At 47.1% G+C, this 19,863-nt stretch overlaps 1 protein-coding gene across 1 annotated transcript in view; it reads right to left on the bottom strand.

Annotated features, from left to right (window-relative positions):
• Window positions 1-18,279, bottom strand: part of LOC147706586 (uncharacterized) — a 487,499-nt gene extending 469,220 nt beyond the window's left edge. The window contains exon 1 of the mRNA XM_086929635.1: window positions 17,886-18,279. The gene's annotated coding sequence lies outside the window, so the exon portion shown is untranslated. The remainder of the gene's footprint in view (window positions 1-17,885) is intronic.
• Between the last annotated feature and the right edge of the window lie 1,584 nt (window positions 18,280-19,863).

Raw genomic sequence — 19,863 nt, 5'->3', positions numbered from 1 at the left:
AGAGCCATTTCATGTGTCAATTTCGCAAATCATTCAGCTGATATATATATATGCATCCTTTTTACCTGAATGATTACACTGCTTGAAAAGCGTACAGTACCTATAATCATTTTCGTGTATTTCGCATACACCATTTCGAATGCAAAAAATGTATTTTGGGGGGGGTTGGAATACACATGCACCTTTAAATGTTTACTATTGCTTAGTTTAAGTAATGATGGACATTAGATCGTGGAGTGAATATTGTGTTTTTATCTAGGAACCCAAATCGATATTTCTATTTTATGCCTTTGTGCGGTTATAATCAATAATATCCCTATAAAGGCATAGGAATCATATCCATATTTAGTTGTAGCCCATGCAGTCACATTAAGCAAGGCTACTTCCCCGGACTCCTAGAAAGCACAACGAGTTCTCTAAACAAACCAAACCTCCAGCAACCTGGGAAATCCCCATTTGCTTTTGTTTTGATTTCGTCCTAGAACTGCTTTGAAGCACTGTAAGAACGGCCAGTTCTTAGTGACATCTTTATTGACGTCTTATGTCCAACCTTACGTCAAACCCGGCACCTTTCAGGTATAAATATACCAACGTTGCTGTTGTGGTTACTTTTCTGAGCTTTTATCAGTTGCCTTAAGCAAACACACGGTGGCGGTTTTGGAGCAGAGCAGCTATCTACTTGCCCGAGAGCCCAGCTGATGCGAGAGCCCACGGACGCTGCCCCTCCTTTTTGATGCACTGAGAGAGACGCTGTCTTTTCTCCTGCCGAGAAATCCAGCTCCGGTGTTTCCAGATACCTTCGCGGGTTACTTGGATATCGATTCCTGAAAGAGAGATACCAGACCTCCTGCTTTCTAATACCAAGGTACGGAGCTGACTAAACCCTTAAAGAGAATTCTTGATTCAGATTCTTGGCAAAACCAACTTAACTTAAACTGCTACTTACTTACTCCTTCCCACGTATTAGGCTTAGGTCAGGTAACCGGGGTAGAAGTATTTAGAAGCACCAGTTGAGTACGTTAGTCAATGTATATATGTATGTATATATTTTATCCATTTTAAAGTATCTTATGGCTAAGAAACCATATCAATGCTTTTACAGTATTATTTCATAATATTCCTTTCTACTGTACGCACTTTACTTTACATTAAGTATTGCAATTATGGCAATTCATTTCTCTTGCATGAGAAAGAAGACTGCTCAATAAATTACACCTTTTATTGAAAACGCCCGTCTCTCTTTTCTCTGCACTCTGGTGAAACTAAGTACGCACGATTGACTGAGTGAAATAGCTGTCTAATGTTTTCACACGACTCTAGAGATCCACTCTTATTCTGAGGGAGCAAAGTTGTCATGTTATATGGCTGTCAGAAGCTAATCCCTTCTTGTCTATCCAGGGAGGTTAAACTCCTCCTCGTTTATTCGAGAAAGTTTCTAGTGACCTCTGAGTTAGCTGGCAAACCTTAAGTCTAATATAGTCAGTAGAGACATAGTCGACCTCAGTCCTACGTCTACACTGCTGAATATATTATTCCAATGTGCAGAGCCTATTGGGAATATAGGAACTACACTACAAAACTAAAATCCTTCCTACCTCCAAAGTACTCCTCAGCAAGTGTCCCAGTCCAGTTACCGCAAGTAGCAGTTCACCCTGAAGTGCACAAAAATGCCCTCGCCTCCAAAGGAAAACAGTGGAGATTTTGTTTACGCTGTGTTAACAGGCCTGTTTCTCCTATTGATCGCTACACGGTATGCTGCCACTCCAGCGCGTGTGCTGCTTAACTCTTGGTGAAAGCTGTAGCTTTTCACCATTGTGAGGGTAGCGCTTTGGGCGCCACTCCTGGGCCAACAAGACTGCAATCCGTGAGACAAGCCTATTTCATGGTGCATTCGCATGATTAGTGATTGACTGTCAAAAATAATACTTGAAACAGGCATTTACATGGAATTCATTCGAGAGCAAATTATGAATATCACAGATTTATCTGTGTGGACTAAATCAATGTAGAGCAATATTAATTAGGCATTTGGAATATACAATAATAGCACAGCCAGTACTTCAGTACGAAGCTACGGTTCAGCCGAAACAAGTTTTTATTCAACTAGAATCATTTTGACAAAGAATATATATAATGGCAATAAATATATTATGAGTGTATTTTAAGAAAGAAAGTAGGATAAGACAACCCCAGGGGTGTAATCAAACCAAAACCAAAGTGAAGCAGAAGAAAAAATGAAGTAAATTGTCAGCATAAGAGGTATAATGGTTGATGCATATAAGAGGCAGCAGTTTCTAATCTTAACAATCTTGGGTACAAAGAGTCAATCATTTGTATCAGCAATACGGAAACGTCTGTCTGTCTCTCGTCCGCCGAGTATAGCTCTCTAGGGAACACATCTGGTAATAGAAAGAAGACAGATGGGCACTCTGGGCAGGGGTAAATGCAGAGGAGTTTTCCATCCAATCAGGGACATCCTATCGGTCAGTAGCCTATTGCAACTGTAATGAGCTCCTTCACACGTTTAGAATGATTCTTGGGCCAGATGTGGTAACATTTGGAGTAACGATTTCCAAATTGTCATTTTCTCTGAGTTGCAATTAGGAATCGCTATTCCTAATGTATGAAACTTTTACTTTTTAATTAGCTAATCTGAATGGGTTGCAAATTGACCTACCTCATGAATATTAACGAGGTAAGTTTCAACTTGCAGCCAATCAGGTATGACACCCTTGGAGTGGTGAAGCTCGCACGCGCGCTACGCTGCTGCTGTGTGTTTCGCTTAGCGCTGCACTATTTTTAAAAGAAAAACCCCGTTTTAGCATTTATTCTATTTTCTGTTGTTTTACCCGGATTTTCATAATTTTAATATCGCGCCTGCCCACACACTTGCATTCTAATTGGGCCCCCCACTTGTATTGACAACTGGCCTGGTTTTGACACAGCGCCTGCCCACATACTTGCATTTTAATTGGGCCCCCCACCTGTTATTTGAAACTGACCTGTCGTGCTGCTTCAGAGCAGGCAACCCGGTCGCCATCTTGGGAGTGGCGAGTACAGGACGTGCCACTGGTCAGAGCGCTCTAGCGCTCCTCACGAGCCAGGTGAGCCAAGATTTAAGGCGAGCTGATTATTTGCTCAGCCTTGGAGTGGTGAAGCTCGCACGCGCGCTACGCTGCTGCTGTGTGTTTCGCTTAGCGCTGCACTATTTTTAAAAGAAAAACCCCGTTTTAGCATTTATTCTATTTTCTGTTGTTTTACCCGGATTTTCATAATTTTAATATCGCGCCTGCCCACACACTTGCATTCTAATTGGGCCCCCCACTTGTATTGACAACTGGCCTGGTTTTGACACAGCGCCTGCCCACATACTTGCATTTTAATTGGGCCCCCCACCTGTTATTTGAAACTGACCTGTCGTGCTGCTTCAGAGCAGGCAACCCGGTCGCCATCTTGGGAGTGGCGAGTACAGGACGTGCCACTGGTCAGAGCGCTCTAGCGCTCCTCACGAGCCAGGTGAGCCAAGATTTAAGGCGAGCTGATTATTTGCTCAGCCTTGGAGTGGTGAAGCTCGCACGCGCGCCACGCTGCTGCTGTGTGTTTCGCTTAGCGCTGCACTATTTTTAAAAGAAAAACCCCGTTTTAGCATTTATTCTATTTTCTGTTGTTTTACCCGGATTTTCATAATTTTAATATCGCGCCTGCCCACACACTTGCATTCTAATTGGGCCCCCCACTTGTATTGACAACTGGCCTGGTTTTGACACAGCGCCTGCCCACATACTTGCATTTTAATTGGGCCCCCCACCTGTTATTTGAAACTGACCTGTCGTGCTGCTTCAGAGCAGGCAACCCGGTCGCCATCTTGGGAGTGGCGAGTACAGGACGTGCCACTGGTCAGAGCGCTCTAGCGCTCCTCACGAGCCAGGTGAGCCAAGATTTAAAGCTCACTACAGGCGCGCAGCGGTGACGCGCAGCGGTAGCGCCTGACTCGCGCCGGAGTCAAGCCAGAGTCCTGCCCGTCTGCGCCCGTCAGCGCTACGGCAGGGCTATGGCGGGGGACTCTGGCTCTCGCCGGATGCTATCGGCGGCGACTTTACGCTCACTGCATCGTAAGGTAAGAGACTGTCCTCATGGCTCTCTGGACGTTTTATGTGGGCCTTTTCAGTGCCCCACTTGTTGTTTCAATATCCCGAAATCGCAGCCTATTGTTAGTTTAATGCCTAGTCCTCCTATTACCCGTGAGTTGGAGCTGACGACTGATACCGCCAGACAACCAAGTCTTAAAATATTCCACCTGAATGTCAGGTCCCTCACCTGTCACTACCAAGATGTCCTTACCTTGATCACTGATGACAAACCGGACATATTTTTCTTTTCCGAAACTTGGTTGCATGACCAATCTACTGCTGTTATAAATTTAGCCCTCCCACCGGGATACACCATGCATTCCCTACACCGGACTACCAGAGGTGGAGGTATCGCACTTGCACTAAAATCCTGCTATTCATGTGTGTGGAAGCCCATTACTGTAGCAGGGTGTGAGAGCGCGCATTTTAATATCTCAGTGAATCCTAATTTTTCTTTATCAGGATTACTAATCTACAGGCCACCTGGCCCTGAGGGCTCCTTTTGCCATAGCCTCTTAGAGGTTGTTTCCTCTTTGGTTTTGAAATCATCCAACTTTACGATAATTGGCGACCTGAATTTACACATGGACGCCCCCCTTTCCAATCCGGTTTCCAACTTGCTGGCTGATCTTGAAGCCTTTCAAATACATCAACTGGTGCAATCACCGACCCATATAGGTGGTCATTTGTTGGATCCTGTTCTGACGAATCTTACCACTAACATTCTTGTGCTCTCACCTAAGCCTATGGCTTGGACTGATCACTGTTTGATAGAAGCCCTTGTCACCATCCCTAATTCCTCCTACAACAATAAGACCCCAGGTCTTCTTAAGCGCCCTTGGAGAAAACTTGATTTGGAACATTTCCATCAGTTGTTGATGGAACATCATCCTCAACCCCCCTCGGAGGTCTCTCTTGGATACGACAACTTCTGCAAGTGGCTTAATCACTCCCTAGACGTGTTAATACCAGCTAGGTGGAGCAAGACTAGATCTAGCCCTTCCAGCCCATGGTATGATGAATCCCTTAGACTGCTCAAATCTACCTGTAAAAAAGCTGAACGTGCATGGCGTAAAACTTACGACGCGGACCTTAAGTCCGCCTATAGGGCCTGCACGAGAGTCTATCATCGGGCCATCTGCTCTGCCAGAGCAGCCTTTTACTCGCGGGAGATAAAAAATAGTTCCAATCCCACGAAAGTAATTTTTAAGGTCTGCAAAGACCTTACAAGTAAACAAAATCAATCTGCCACTCTGGCAGCCTCCCTAGAGCACTGTGAGGATCTGGCGTCATTCTTCACTGAAAAGGTCGAGGCCATTTATAGGTCATTCTCCCAGTCTACCATACAGGAGAATAACATAACACCTAAGGCTTCCTTACCACTGCTGACTATTCCCAGCCCTACGCTAGAGGAATTTAAAGCCTTGACATTAAAGGTCAAATCCGGCTCACCTGATGACCCCATGAGACCCATCCAATTCCAGGAAACTGCTGAGTGCTGCTACCCGGCCATGCACAGTCTCGTTGAGCTGTCTTTTAACACCGGCTGTGTGCCTAGTGCTTGGAAGCAGGCTACCATCATTCCTATTTTAAAAAAACCGGCCCTCGACCCCACTAAATCGGAACATTATCGGCCGATTTCCCTGCTACCTTGGCTATCGAAACTAGCAGAATCTCATGCTAACCGCATCCTGTCACTCCATCTGCAGGAAGCGAAAATACTGGATAAATCGCAGAATGGGTTCCGCGCGGGTCACAGTACCGAAACGGCTCTTCTAGCAGTGGTCGAGAACATCAGGAAAATGTTGGACCTAGGTCAAACGGCGGCACTGATCCTATTGGATCTTAGTGCCGCGTTTGACACGGTGTCCCATCAGATCCTCCTCCATCGCCTTGAGGAGGCCGGAGTTGGAGAGAGAGCACTCGAGTGGTTTCGATCTTTTCTTACTGATCGAACTTTTAAAGTATCCACTCCCCCTTTTGTTTCTGCTCCTCGTCCGATCCTGCAGGGTGTCCCACAGGGGTCGGCCCTAAGCCCTACCTTATTTAATTTGTATGTCCAACCGTTGGCTCAGGTCGCCCATAGCTTTGGTCTCTCCATGGTGTCATACGCCGATGACACGCAGCTGGCGGTGGCACTTAACGGAGAGACCAACATGGATGCTGCCTCTTTTCAGACCGCGCTAAAAGCGGTGGCGGGCTGGATGGCGAACAATCGCCTCCAACTGAATGCCTCTAAAACCGAGGTTATTATTTTTGGTAGGGAAAGTGAGCTTTGGGGCGATCAGTGGTGGCCATCTGAATTAGGCCCTGCTCCCACCCCAGTGGCTGAAGTTAGGAACCTTGGGGTGTGGTTGGATGATAAACTTTCATTCACCGCCCACACTAAACGGGTTGCCGGAACCTGTTTTGGTGCCCTGAGGTGTCTGCGACCCATTTTTAAGTTTTTTGATGCCGACACGAGACAGATCATTGTCCAGGCCACAGTCTTGGCTAGATTAGATTACGCCAGCTCTTTATTCTTAGGCGTCAATCAAGCAGAACTAGTGCGCCTCCAGCGGGTGCAAAATGCGGCCGCCAGGATGTTGGTTGGTCTTCCGAAGTTTGTTTCTGTGCGTCGCACTATTCAGGATCTTCACTGGCTGCCTGTGGGGCAAAGAATTAAATTTAAAACTCTTTGCCTAACTTTTAAAATCTTGAAGTTGGCTTCCCCCCCTATTCTGTCCCAATTAATCTGTCATTATGAGCCATCCAGAGCCCTCCGATCCTCAGGGACCAACCTTGCTGTAGTGCCACGTTTTAAAAAAGCAAGGATGGGCGGACGCTCTTTTGCTGTGATGGCAGCAGCTCTCTGGAATTCCCTGCCTGCCTCTCTTCGCTCCATTCCTGATCTGCTCCCGTTCAGAAAAGCCTTGAAGACCTTTTTATTTTCTATTGCTTAGTCTTTTTTAGCCACTAGCTCCCGTGTTGTGTTTTTTACCTTCTCCCAAGCGCCGGGACGCCTCTTGGCTGCGGAATCCGTGCGCTTTACAAAATAAAATAACATAACATAACATAACACCCATCACAGGGATGGTGGTCTGCTGAGGTCAAACACCACCATGTCTGTGATTACTTTTAAATAAAGCAGTCTTTATTTTTTTAAATAAAACCTGTTTTCCTTAAAAAAAAATGGGATATGTTGTTTAAAAAAAAAGAAAAAGTGCAACTTTTGTTTATTAATTGTAGGCAGTGGTCACTGGCAATATTTTTAAACATTTCTCGTTTGTAAATGGTTTACTACCTCCTTTGAGGAAGTGGTAAAGTATAACTATTTTCAAACCAGACTTCTGTTGCAAATCATGAATATAATATGCCATTAGGAATCACTGTTTGGAAGGGCACCCTGAACACACCCCTTCCAAAAAACCGATTCATTATGATTTCCACAACCCAGTTAGCGCTTTCGTAATGTTACCAAATAGCTTATTGGGATTAGTCCAGTTGTACAGGGTATTTAGAGGTTGCAAATCCTGTGATTTAGCAAATTGCACGTCATGCAACCACCATATAGCTTTGTACACCTGGCTCCTTGTCTCGGAGAGAAAGAACCGAGATAAAGAACTGTGTTTTTCTTTTCCACCACAATCTTCAGAGTGCAACGATACATTTTATGGTCTGTCTTGACAGCGCAGCTTTCACCAGACAATGATGTGAGCATGGCTAGAAAGGGTCTTTGACTCCGCCCACACATTGGTAGCCAGAAGTGCATATTTTGATTGGTCAGAAGTTGTGTGTTTCCACAAATAATAGTGCTTACCCTCCACGCAGCTGTGATAATTTTATTTATTTATCCTGCTGCCTGATTTTGAATGTTCAGGGGCGCACACATGAAATTGTCATGCTAATAAAGCGTCTTACAAAACTAGATAATGTATGTTAGATGTTTTTCCCCACAGATGGGAAGAGGGGCAGTCATTAACCTACATGGATGTTTACGTCTTGCCTGACACAGTACAACTGTCAACTGACATTTGAACATACACCGATATTATTCTACAGGTCTTTGCTTCCACACAAATACATATCCAGTTCCATGTTACTTACTTGTAAAGCTTCACATTACCATGAAACATTCCTTTAAAGTCAGAGCTATTCGCATTGCAAATGCTTGTTTTTCATCTTGGCCCAGTCTTCCCACACCCGAGATGATTAATTACACTCCTCTAAACTTATAAATGGATGCCTTCCATAGTCACAGACTGGCTAACTCACACATACACACACATGAACAAAAAAACAGACCAAGAGGCATTCCCTTATACCCATTACACACGCAGCTTCATAAATAACACTCAGAAATACCTATACCGGCCTACACACATTTTGTTTCTATTTGCTAAGCCTCACAGAAACACCACCAATACTGTTCGCACAAACAAGTCTGTGCATTTTCACATGACTATCGAAGTCAGGGTGATATGCGACATCACACCCAGGTTACAAGGCCATCCTGGGGTCATGTGACCATGGTGGCATCACACCCAGTCACATGACCAACCGGGGAATGTGACAATACATAGAATGGCGGGCCTTATGTCACAGAAGTCTTGGCTCAGGAAGTGACATAATTTGTGCGATGGGACACTTGCCATTTTTAAGTTTGATAAGAGCTGTCTGACAGAAGAAGGGAGTTAGAAAATGTGTCATTAGTTGTGTGGCCTGCACAAGTAATGGGTCTAGACTTGCCCTCCACTGGGAACCAAGCACCCAATTGAGCTCTTGATTCTCATAGGGTAGCGTTGCAGAGAAGTCGAAGGACTGCTCAAGGCAGGTGGTGTGGGCTAGTAATCTCCATTTACAGATACACAATATTAACACTAAATAAATGATTATCCAGTCTGTGCTCTTTGTTTTGAAAAAGGAAGAAGTACATTTACACACACTACTCAATACTACGCAACAATTTACAAATATACATAAGCTAATGAAAATACTCCTTGATGGCATTGCATCAACATTCTTTCCCCTCCATTCAGAGGAGGGTCAGGTACCAATAATCACATGTCTAAACCATTATCTTGTCCCTACATGCCAATGGTTGAGCATACCTTGGAGTAAGTGTTTAGGGCAAACAATGGTTCAGTTTGGCCCAAACGGGTCCTAAGGAAACAAGTGCAGTCCTTGAGAAGGACACAGAGTAAAAGAGATTTTTAGCTAGACATTAATCATTGAGAGAGCACGAAAGAGGTAGGGGAGCATACTTACTTTAAAGATCAGCCACACAAACAAGTAAGGACAATACCAATAATAGATTTCATTTGGAAGGAGGGCCTGAAAGTCTTGTCCACTCCAAATTCTTTACCCACAGTCTTACCTCGAATTGACAAAAAGTACAAGGTGCCCATTACATCACCTGCATGCCTTATCGGACAAGCTAAGACAGAGTCCGTTGTCACTCAATCGGCACAGAGGAGAGCTAGAAACCCGTCCTCACAAGTGACCGCCCCACCTGACAGAGATGGAAGACGTCTCGACTCAATCGGCAAAAAGGTGTCAACGATAGCTGCGACTACAATCCGGGCAGAAAATTCCCTAGCGAACCTAGGGAGATATGATAGACAGATGTGGTCAGATATATCTCCATATCTCGAGGAGCTTCCGGAACCGGAGAGGTCAGAAACAAAGAAGGTATTACATGAAGGGGAGTGCGTCTCTGCAGAGATGATTGACGCAGCTGTGGATGTGGCAACCACAGGCTTCCGACAATTAGCGGGCGCGGCAGTGCTAAGGAGACACGGTTGGCTGAAGTCAACTTCTTTCCGGCAAGAACTTCAGGCAAAGATAATAGATATGCCTTACGACAGAGAATATCTATTTGGCCAGCATATTGATGAGGCTTTACAGGCCATAAAGAAAGATACAGACACCGCAAGGTCGCTGGGAAACCTGCAGTTTCGTAAATCGTCCTTTTGTGGCGCCAAAGGACGCAGGTCCTATTCAAATAGAGGTGGATATTCTCAGCAACGCTCGTACCAATCATCACAAGGTAACCAGCGATATCAGCCGTATAAACAACAAACATACGGACAGCGAGGCAACAACTTTTCGCAAGGAAAAATAAAGTCCTCCTATCGGGGACGAGATTCCTCTAAGAGGCAATGAGAACTGCCACCTGCCACCACCTCTGCCAGTACCAAGGTCAAAGGTTGGAGGAAGAATATCCCAATACTTATCAAATTGGTCCAAGATTACTACGGACAAGTGGGTCCTGGATGTAGTGGCCAGTGGACACGCTTTAGAATTTGTCAAAAACCCTCCAAATTTACCTCCAAAAGGTCCGCCACCAGCTCACCTCAAAGAGCTTCTTTCCCAAATATATATATAATGATTCGGAAGGGTGCAATCGAAAAAGTTCCTCAATTACAAAGAAGAAGAGGTTTCTATTCGAGGTTCTTCCTCATACGAAAGAAAACATGACAATGGAACCCCATTCTCGACCTACGTGCCCTCAACAAATACGTCAAGAAGATGTCCTTCCGGATGTTAACACTTCAAGAAATCCTCCAGCTTCTTTCCCAAGGCGATCACATGGCTACCCTAGATCTTCAAGATGCCTACTTTAATGGGTCCATTCTCCCCAGGCACAGGAAATTCATGAGGTTCAGAGTGGCTGGCAGGGACTTTCAATTCAAGGTTCTCCCGTTTGAGCTTCGTTCAGCGCACCGAGTATTCACAAAGATATTAGCCCCAGTGGTGGCACATCTTCGCTTGGAAGGCATTCAAATCTTCCCGTATTTAGACGATTGCCTTATCAAGGCCAGTTCTTTAAGAGCAGCAAGAGTACATGTCCAAAGATGCCTCTCGCTCTTTCAGTCTCTGGGACTTTCAATACATTTTAGGAAATTCCATCTTGTTCCGTCACAAAAGATATTGTTGCTGGGAGCAATATTAAACACTCGCCTCACCCAAGCCTTTGCCTCAAAAGAAAGACAACTCAAGATTCGCAAGAGGGCCCTCAACTTGCGGCAAAAAGAGTATGTTTCAGTACGATTGTACAAGTCATTCCTAGGGATGCTATCATCCTGCATCCCTCTCATACCCAACTGCTGTCTCCGGATGAGACCTTTCCAAGAGGAACTCAGTCTCCAATGAGTTCAAGTGTCAGGGTCGTTCGACGACAGGATCGCCATAACCTACCGTATGAGAGAAGCTTTTCTATGGTGGACTTAAAAAGAGAATCTGCAAATAGGGCGTTCATTCCTAATGGAGATACCAAGTTACACCATCACAGCGGATGCTTCCCTGAAAGGATGGGGGGCACACCTACAAGAAATGACCGTCAATGGGAAATGGAATACACATCAAAAGAAGTGGCACATCAACCTCCCAGAGTTGAGAGCAATTTTTCTGGCCCTAAAATCTTTTCGACTGTGATACACGGATCCACAGTTCTAATCAGGACAAACAATACAACAAGTATGCATTACTTGAACAAACAAGGGGGCACAAGATCGGCCCTTCTTTCTCAGGAGGCCCAGGAGATTTTGGAGTTGGGCTTTAGATCACAGGATAAATCTGTCAGCAACGCACGTTCCAGGAATGTCCAATGTGCTCGCCGATTCTCTCAGCAGAGCGACAGCGACAAATCACAAATGGGAACTTTATCAGCCGACTCTGGACAGAGTTTTTCAAAAGTGGGGTCATCCCGACCTGGACTTATTTGCGACAAAGCAGAACCACAAATGCCCATACTTTGCAAGTTGGATTCCGCATAAAGATTCATGCGGAGAAGTACTTTCGATGAACTGGTCTCAGATATTTGCATACGCTTTTCCGCCGATTCCTTTGGTTCCCAGTCATCCGGAAAATGAAACATCAACCATGCCGCCTCATCCTCATCGCGCCCAGGTGGCCTCGCCAATATTGGTTCACTGAGCTCCTACTTCTCTCAGAGTGCAATCCCATACAACTTCAAGCACTACCAAATCTAACAATGCAAGAGGGTCAAATTTGTCATCTGGACCCAGCGTCCTTGAAATTAGCAGCTTGGCTCCTCAACACGTTGAATTCGCACATCTAGATATCCCAGAGGATTGTAAAGAGGTTTTAGCCAATGCTTGAGCGCTTGCTACTATTAAGACTTACAAACTTAAATGGAAAAGGTTTTGTGCCTGGTGTCTCACAGCCAATTTACATCCACTCCATGCAAAACCAGAACAGATCTTACCGTTACTGTTTTTAGCGGCCATCTCCAGATTCCGTCAAGATGGCTCTAATTCTCTGTATTTCACTAGAATAATTCAGCAATTCTTCAAAAGCCTTTTTCGAATGTTCCCGCCTGTTCGGCGTCCATCTCCTTCCTGGTGCTTGAATGTGGTACTCTCTCAACTCATGCGTCACCCCTTTGAGCCTATTCATAAAGTGAATCTCAAATTCTTTTCCTGGACGGTTTCTCTCCTTCTAGCTCTAACATCGGCACGTAGAGTCAGTGACATTCAAGCATTTACCATAAAATCTCAGTTTTTACAGTTCACTTCAAATTCGGTGGTACTACGTACCAATCCAAGCTACATGCCTAAAGTTCCATCCGACTTTCATCTTAATGAGCCGGTGCATTTAAAGACATTCTTTCCTAATCCACAAACGAGAGCGGAGAAAGCATTGCATTCCCTGGACATCAGGAGATGTCTTAAATTTTTCCTTCAACAAACTGCTACATTGCGTAAAACAGATCAGCTCTTTGTAGCATACGGAAGGATACGTCAAGGATACGCTGTATCTAAACAGACCATAGCCCGCTGGATGTCCTCAGCAATTAGTTTCTGTCACCAGCAAGCAGGAAGGCCATTGCAATAATTTCCAAGAGCGCATTCTACGAGAACGGTCTCCTCCTCAACAGCCCTCTTCACTGGAGTGCCTCTCCATCATATCTGCAGAGCGGCAACCTGGACCAGCACGCATACCTTCACCAAGCAATATTGCTTGGATGCTGCCAGCGATGCAGATACTTCAGTGGGACAAGCAGTGCTTCGCAATCTTTTTAGGTAAGGTGAGCCTCTGTTCTCCCTTCTGCTTTATGCTCTTCTAGACGCTTATGTTTCATGTAATATTGTTTGCAAAGTGCACATATGCATAGGAATGCAAAAGGCATCTATGAGCAGGACGGTGTGTACTGCTATTTACTCTGATTCAGGCATGTGAATCTATGAAAGACACCCAAATACTGGATAAGAACAATAGTTACTTACCGGTAATCTGTGGTTCTCCAGTATTGGTGTCTTTCATAGATTCACATGCACCCGCCCACCTCCCCTCAGAGGCTCCTCAGGCGATATTACAGGTTTCACTCCTGTGCGAGAAAATCTGAGAGCCTGAGTCTCTGGGGAGAACCTTCTGGTGGGTGCTGGCGCCTGAGTGGCTGTAGTTTGGTCTATACAAAATGACTAGGATAATCATGAGTGTGGAAGTTTTTTCACTGTAGTTTAGGGCTACTTTACTTCCTAGTTGGTTAGTACTAAGGGCTTTGGTTTCTTATATACAAATTATTGCTTTTTTATGTACCGTGGGAATCCCACTCCGACGACGGGGAATGATTCAGGCATGTGAATCTATGAAAGACACCAATACTGGAGAACCACAGATTACAGGTAAGAAACTATTGTTCGGGCTAGACCATCCTGAATGTTGTTTAACTCCACATTCCTTGACGCAAAGAAGGCAGCTTGGAAAAGATCCGGAGTGATTTTATGCCATTGTCTACGAAGGTGGTGGGGTGCTGGACAGGGTGCAACATGCACCCTGGGGCCCTGAACATGGAATGAATGCATGGTCGGACCAAATCAACAGACAGGGGGATTCACATACAATACTGGGTGAGTTGGTAAAGATAATATCCAGTGTGTGACCTGCTGCATGTGTCGGGTCAACATTGATCTTGGCTAAGTTTAACGAAACAAGATCTGCTAGAAGTGACGATGCCTCAGAATTTGACTATTTGACTTTTGACTGCAGAGATTTTAGTTTTGTATGATAATATTTGTTATTCCGATGATGAACACAAGAACAGCCTGCTCCAACTATCTGTTATGATCCGGATAGCCGTGCACAAAAAGGTGGTTCTACCTCGACTACTTTATTTCTGCACTAACCTGCCACTATACATGCCGCCCCCTCTTTCGCTCGTTTGAGGGCACAAAGAGATAATTTATGCGGAACAAGTATCACTGCAGGGTAGCACTCTGTAAGCTGTAATTGCCCATTGACCGAGGAGGTCTTCCAGTACCGAATATGGAACAGTACTATCTCGCCTCTCAACTCCAGTGGGTGGCCAGATGGTTGGCAGGGTTGCAGCTCCCGGACACCGCCAAGTTCTCGCCCGTCTGGTCCCTATCGGCGATTCTTCGTCTTTCTAAACCCGGCGGTCGCTGAAGACCACCGGAACCTCTGCTCCTGGAGGTTGTATATAAATGCTTTTGTCGTAGTCCACACCTCACATGTACCATTATCCCTCATGCGCCTGCGCTACCCCTGTTGGGAACGCCTAGAGGTGGCAACACTACCTCACCCACTGGCATCTCCGCCTGGCTGGAGGCAAGCCTGCACACTTTAGGAGACCTTTACCGGGATGGCGCACTGGCACCCTATGACACACTGGTGGAGGAGGACAGGATGCCTCTTACACACCTCAATGATCACAGCACTGGGGTCCAAGTGGGGATAATGTCAAGAGAACCTCCGATGCACCTGGCTATTCAATACCTACATGTCATGGGAATGGGGAGGCACCTAATGGTATGGTTTGCAGAATCATTACGTCACCACACTGAGGCCCCACTCACATCTCTGAGGGGACACTGGGACACCGACTAAGCTCATCTGAGTATGGACGAGGAGTGGGCCGCTATATTGGAAGGACCGGCCTACGCCCCCAGGAACGCCCTTTTCTGTCTTATCCAATATTACATAATTCTGAGAGCTTAATTAACCCTGGCCAAGATAGACAGGTACTTTAACCACGCAGATGCCCACTGCCCCAGATGCCATCTTCGGGATGCTGACCTCCGACACATGCAATGGGTTTGACCAATTTTTACAACCCACTGGCAGCACGTAACAAGTTAACAACTCAATTATTTGCCTGTATGAGAAGGACAGTATCCCACACGTGGGAGACATGTATCCTGGGTCTATTCCACAGAAGTAAGGGACACAGAGCCACCTCTTGCTTTCTTGATTTTGGGCTATTAATAGCCAAACGCTTGATTACCAGGCGCATGAGGTCACCGAGCCACGCTACCTTGATATCCTGAAGGCAATCACTCCTGGTATGGGCTTGGGCTGCGAGTGGCGGATTGTACACGGAAGACACCATGGGACTCCGCAAGAATAGATCCCTATCGCTGCAAACTGGGACATAATACTACATGACTACCAAATTGATCCACTTATTGACCCAGATGACCCAAATATTGTCAACGCAATGGACGAGACAGATACAGCACCCTCACACACCATGTCCCAAGAGATGGAGGGTGGCCCTGCGATTGCCCCTCACACAATGTGGGGCTTAATGGATTCACAGAGGAGAGAAATGTATGCAGGTATCTACTACTGGAGACTAGGGGGGGGTGGGGAGGACCCTGGACAAAGTTTTCCCCCCAGTTTTTGTCCTCCCTCTTCTGCCCTCTCCCCCAGCACTCCTTATCTTTGATACCCACTGTTACCAGCGACGCACTATCGGTTATACCTACAACAACCACAAAGGTATAGTGTCCTTCATAGGGCCCTGTACCAGCTGCAAGAAACAGCGTCTACACTTTGTAGACTAAATACTCATGGTTTGTGTACACACTCCCCTGCATACTTATTATGATCCTTGCCACTTATAGATTCACTGTGTGTTGTATCATTCGGCTAGTCATGTATGTGTTGTTACACGTAACACCAGCATATCTCTGGCAAATATGGGTATTGAAATGTTAACCCTTCATCATGCTTATGTCACAGTTTGTTTTTCTTTAAAAACCAATAAACAGATTCCAACAAAATATGAAGTTCATTTTACTTGCTAAGTTTGGTCTGACCCCTGAGCAGCATCGCCAAAGATTCAGGGACAGTCACAAGTTCCCCACCAATCCTGGGTAGGTTTTGTGGATTATTCCAACAAGACACAGAATGGCTGAGTGCGGGGCAGCAAAGTTAATGATTATGTTGTGTTGTACAATTTATCATGAGAGAGCATCTGTTTTACAGAGCCGTGCCAGCACCGAGTTGACAGAAAGGTGACTGACCCCAGGAAGCTTGCTGAGGAAAGGGGCCTCTGTGGTAGCACCACAGGGTCCAAAAAGGTGCCTGGGACTCACACAAAGGTGGTCCGGGTTCCAACCAGAAGAAAGAGGGGGAGAAAAACTTAAACTAAAGCGTCCTCTAGAGGCTCCCAAAATAATTCCTAGGCGAGCAGTGGTAACCAGTCCCAGCCATACCATGTGCCTTGTTGGAATAGTCCCAGTCTGATCAGAAGAAGAAGGGGTGGTTTGATCACAAGATTGGGATGTGTGTGCCCCAATGTACTGAGTGCTACAAGTATGGGCACTCTAAGGGCGGCACCAGGTGTCCCAAGAGGGCAACGCCCATACCGGTGGGCACACACCTGGGGTGGTGAGTGTAGCGCTTGGGAGGAGATACTCCTGGTAAGCTTCGGGGAGCAAATAGAGGTGATCCTAGTTTCCCTGGGAGATAAAGAGATTGTGCTAAAAGCCCATTTGCCAGACAATACTGCCAGGTGTAGGCAGTGGGCCACCATCAACGGGCACCGGGTGGAGGTTCAGCGAGACCCAGTAACCAGCATGACTACTGTCAAGGGTCAGCGGAGCAGCTCCTACCAAACACATTGCACCAAATTATAGTCCCTGACAGTCGTGAAAGCCATCTACCCAGTGGCTCTGGTACCCTATGAGTGTCGGGGGGGGGGGGGCGGGGGTGTCTGAAAGTTGTTGTGAGCCCTGTCACGCCCTGGTGCCCGCTGCCTGGAGGGAGGCAGAGCTCAGGTCTCATCTGGGGTGATCGTATTGGCCAAATGGGTCTGTGTGACACCACAGTCCATGGATTCCCGGAGAGGGAGTCAAGGGGGGGTCTGGAGCCTGGAATAATGACCCCCTACAGCTGCCAAGGAGGGGGGCAAGAGGCAAAGGTAAACCAGTCTCTGGAGCTGAAAGGGTGAAGTTTGATGGGGGTCCAAAGATAGGGGCCCTGAGCCAAGCGGGGTGGACAGTGCCGCCATGGGTGACTTGGCTGAGCATGCTGGCTGGCACGATTAGGGTGGAGGGTGGGCCTACCAGGGAGGAATTCTGCAGAATGCAGAGAGTGGCACAGGCTAGACAGACTGAGGCGGCAAGCTGAGCCCATGCAGCAGGTGAAGGCTCTGGGGTCACCTCATCTACTGGGAGAATGTTCTCCTATACAGCGAGCCTACGGCGCCTGGTTCTGGGCTGCAAGGCTTGTTTTTCACTATTTGTTCCACAACGGAAAGGAAGGGTCTCACAGACCTACACACCAATGGCCGAGATATCTCACTTTGCTCCTAAGTTTAGTGCTGGGAGATTCAAAGTGGAGGACATTTGGTAGTAAGGGCCCATTAAAAGCTTCAATGCAACACAATAAAATGTGACTGAATTAAGACCCCTGTTATGTTCAAGCGTAATTAAAATCTCAGCTCACTTTCGCGCCACCTTGTAACAGTCTATATTGAAAGTGTGTCCCCGTGTTCTCTCTCACCTGTCAGAGCGAGGGTCTCCAGCGCCGGTCTCCACGGGAGGGGGCCCGGGGTCTGCCGGAGAGTCCCATCTTTGAGGGGGTGAGGGGGTGCGGGGTCACAGCTCCGTCTCTCTGTGAGCTCTGGGGGTGAAGACGCCGCCCTTGAACTCACTCAGATCTTTGCAGTGAGAACGGGACACCCAGGCACTGAATGACTATATATCCTCGGCTGAGAGCCCGGCGGTAGGGACCCCTCGGGGGCTCAGAGGTCGAGGTGGGGACCCCTCGGCGGTACGCCGTCTTTCTCCGAGTCCACGTCCAGGTACGGTGTCCCCGCGCTGCTCCCAGTGCCGGCGCCGCCGCCTCTGTCTGAGCGTCTCCCCCTCCCTCCTCACTGGACTGTCTCTGTGTCCTCCCACCCCAGAGGCGGGGTGGAGAGAATTCGAAGCGCATTCAGATACAAACCACTGTCCAGCCCCTCGTCTTTCTCCGAGTTTCTCTTGTTTTCAATACTGGTTTCAATGCTGCCATTTCATTTCTTGCCCCTGGGGTGTTTGTTTTGGTATTACATAATGGGGGTAAAGACACCCTTCTCCTGCTCCTTCCTTGTATGGACAGAACGCGCGTCCAGGGGCGAATGAGGAATAACCTGGCCGCTAACCTCATGCTGTGTGTGATGTGGGCGCAGAGGAAGATAGGCTGCTTGCGAGAGGCGCTGGGACTCTAAGGCACACTGGAGTTACCCAGGAACACCCGCCCCCAATGCAGGGGCATCATCACCCATCACCCCTCACCCCCACTCCGCCTCTGAGCAGAGGGATCTCTCCACCAGTTTCAATGCAGTTTGGGTTCTTTCACAGTGAAAGAGAAGGCGTGGCTTCGGTCAGCGCCTTTCACTACTGTTGACGCCACAAGTGAGTTCACGAGCACGGGGGGCAGTGACCCTATGACAGGAAATGTGCAGTTCAATGCCTTTTACATGCGTGGTCACCACGTCAGCAAGAGATAAGCCTGAAAAACTGCACTTGTGCATTGGAAATAAAATACTCTCAGTTTAAGGGACATTTACTAATAAGAAAATAACACGAACGGATTATTACCACATCAAGTAATACCTATCTGAATATCTCACACTCCCAATAATCTTTAGACACCTGGATGTCCTCTGTTTGACCTTCGTTTTGTCCAAGTTCAGTTTCAGCCGGCTAGTCTTCATCTGCGATGGCCTTCATTCCCTCGTGGAGATTGGATTTGGCAGTGGCCGGGTCCTTCCTTGGTGAGGGAGAGGATCAGCTGGGTGTTGTCAGCATACAAGATGATGTTGAGGTGGTGTGCTCGGACGATGTTGGCGAGAGATGCCATGTAGATGTTGAAAAGGGTAGGGCTGAGGGATTATCCTTGGGGTACGCCGCAGGTGATCATGGTGGCTTCGGATCGGAATGGGGGGAGGCAGATTCTCTGGGTTCTGCCGGTGAGGAAGGAGGTGATTCAGTCCATGGTTTTGTCTTGGATCCCTGCGTCGTGGAAGCGTGTGCGCAGGGTGTGGTGAAGACGGTGTCGAAGGCGGCCGAGAGGTGCAAGAGGATGAGGGCCGCAGTTTCGCCGTGGACCAGTAGGGTTCTGATTTCGTCAGTGGTGGCGATGAGGGTGGTTTCGGTGCTGTGGTTGCTGCGGAAGCCAGATTGGGAGTAGTCCAGGATGTTGTTCTCCTCCAGGAAGTGGGTCAATTGTCTGTTGACGGTCTTCTCAATGGATTTGGCCGGGAGATGGGTCGAACGTTCTTGAGGTCCTTTGGGTCCGCCTTGGGTTTCTTGAGTAGGGCGTTGATCTTGGCGTGTTTCCGGCTCTCCAGGAAGGTTGCGTCTCGAAAGAGCTGTTGATGATCTTTCGGAGTTGGGGTGGGATGATGGAGCTTGCCTTGTTGAAGATGTGGTGCGAGCAGGGGTCGGAAGGTGAGCCGGAGTGGATGGTGTTCATGATTTGTTGGTGTCTTTGTCGT

The sequence above is a fragment of the Lissotriton vulgaris genome, chromosome 7 (assembly GCF_964263255.1).
Source record: "Lissotriton vulgaris chromosome 7, aLisVul1.2, whole genome shotgun sequence".
In the NCBI taxonomy this organism is placed as follows: domain Eukaryota; kingdom Metazoa; phylum Chordata; class Amphibia; order Caudata; family Salamandridae; genus Lissotriton; species Lissotriton vulgaris.
This window is presented reverse-complemented; position numbering and strand designations above follow the sequence as displayed.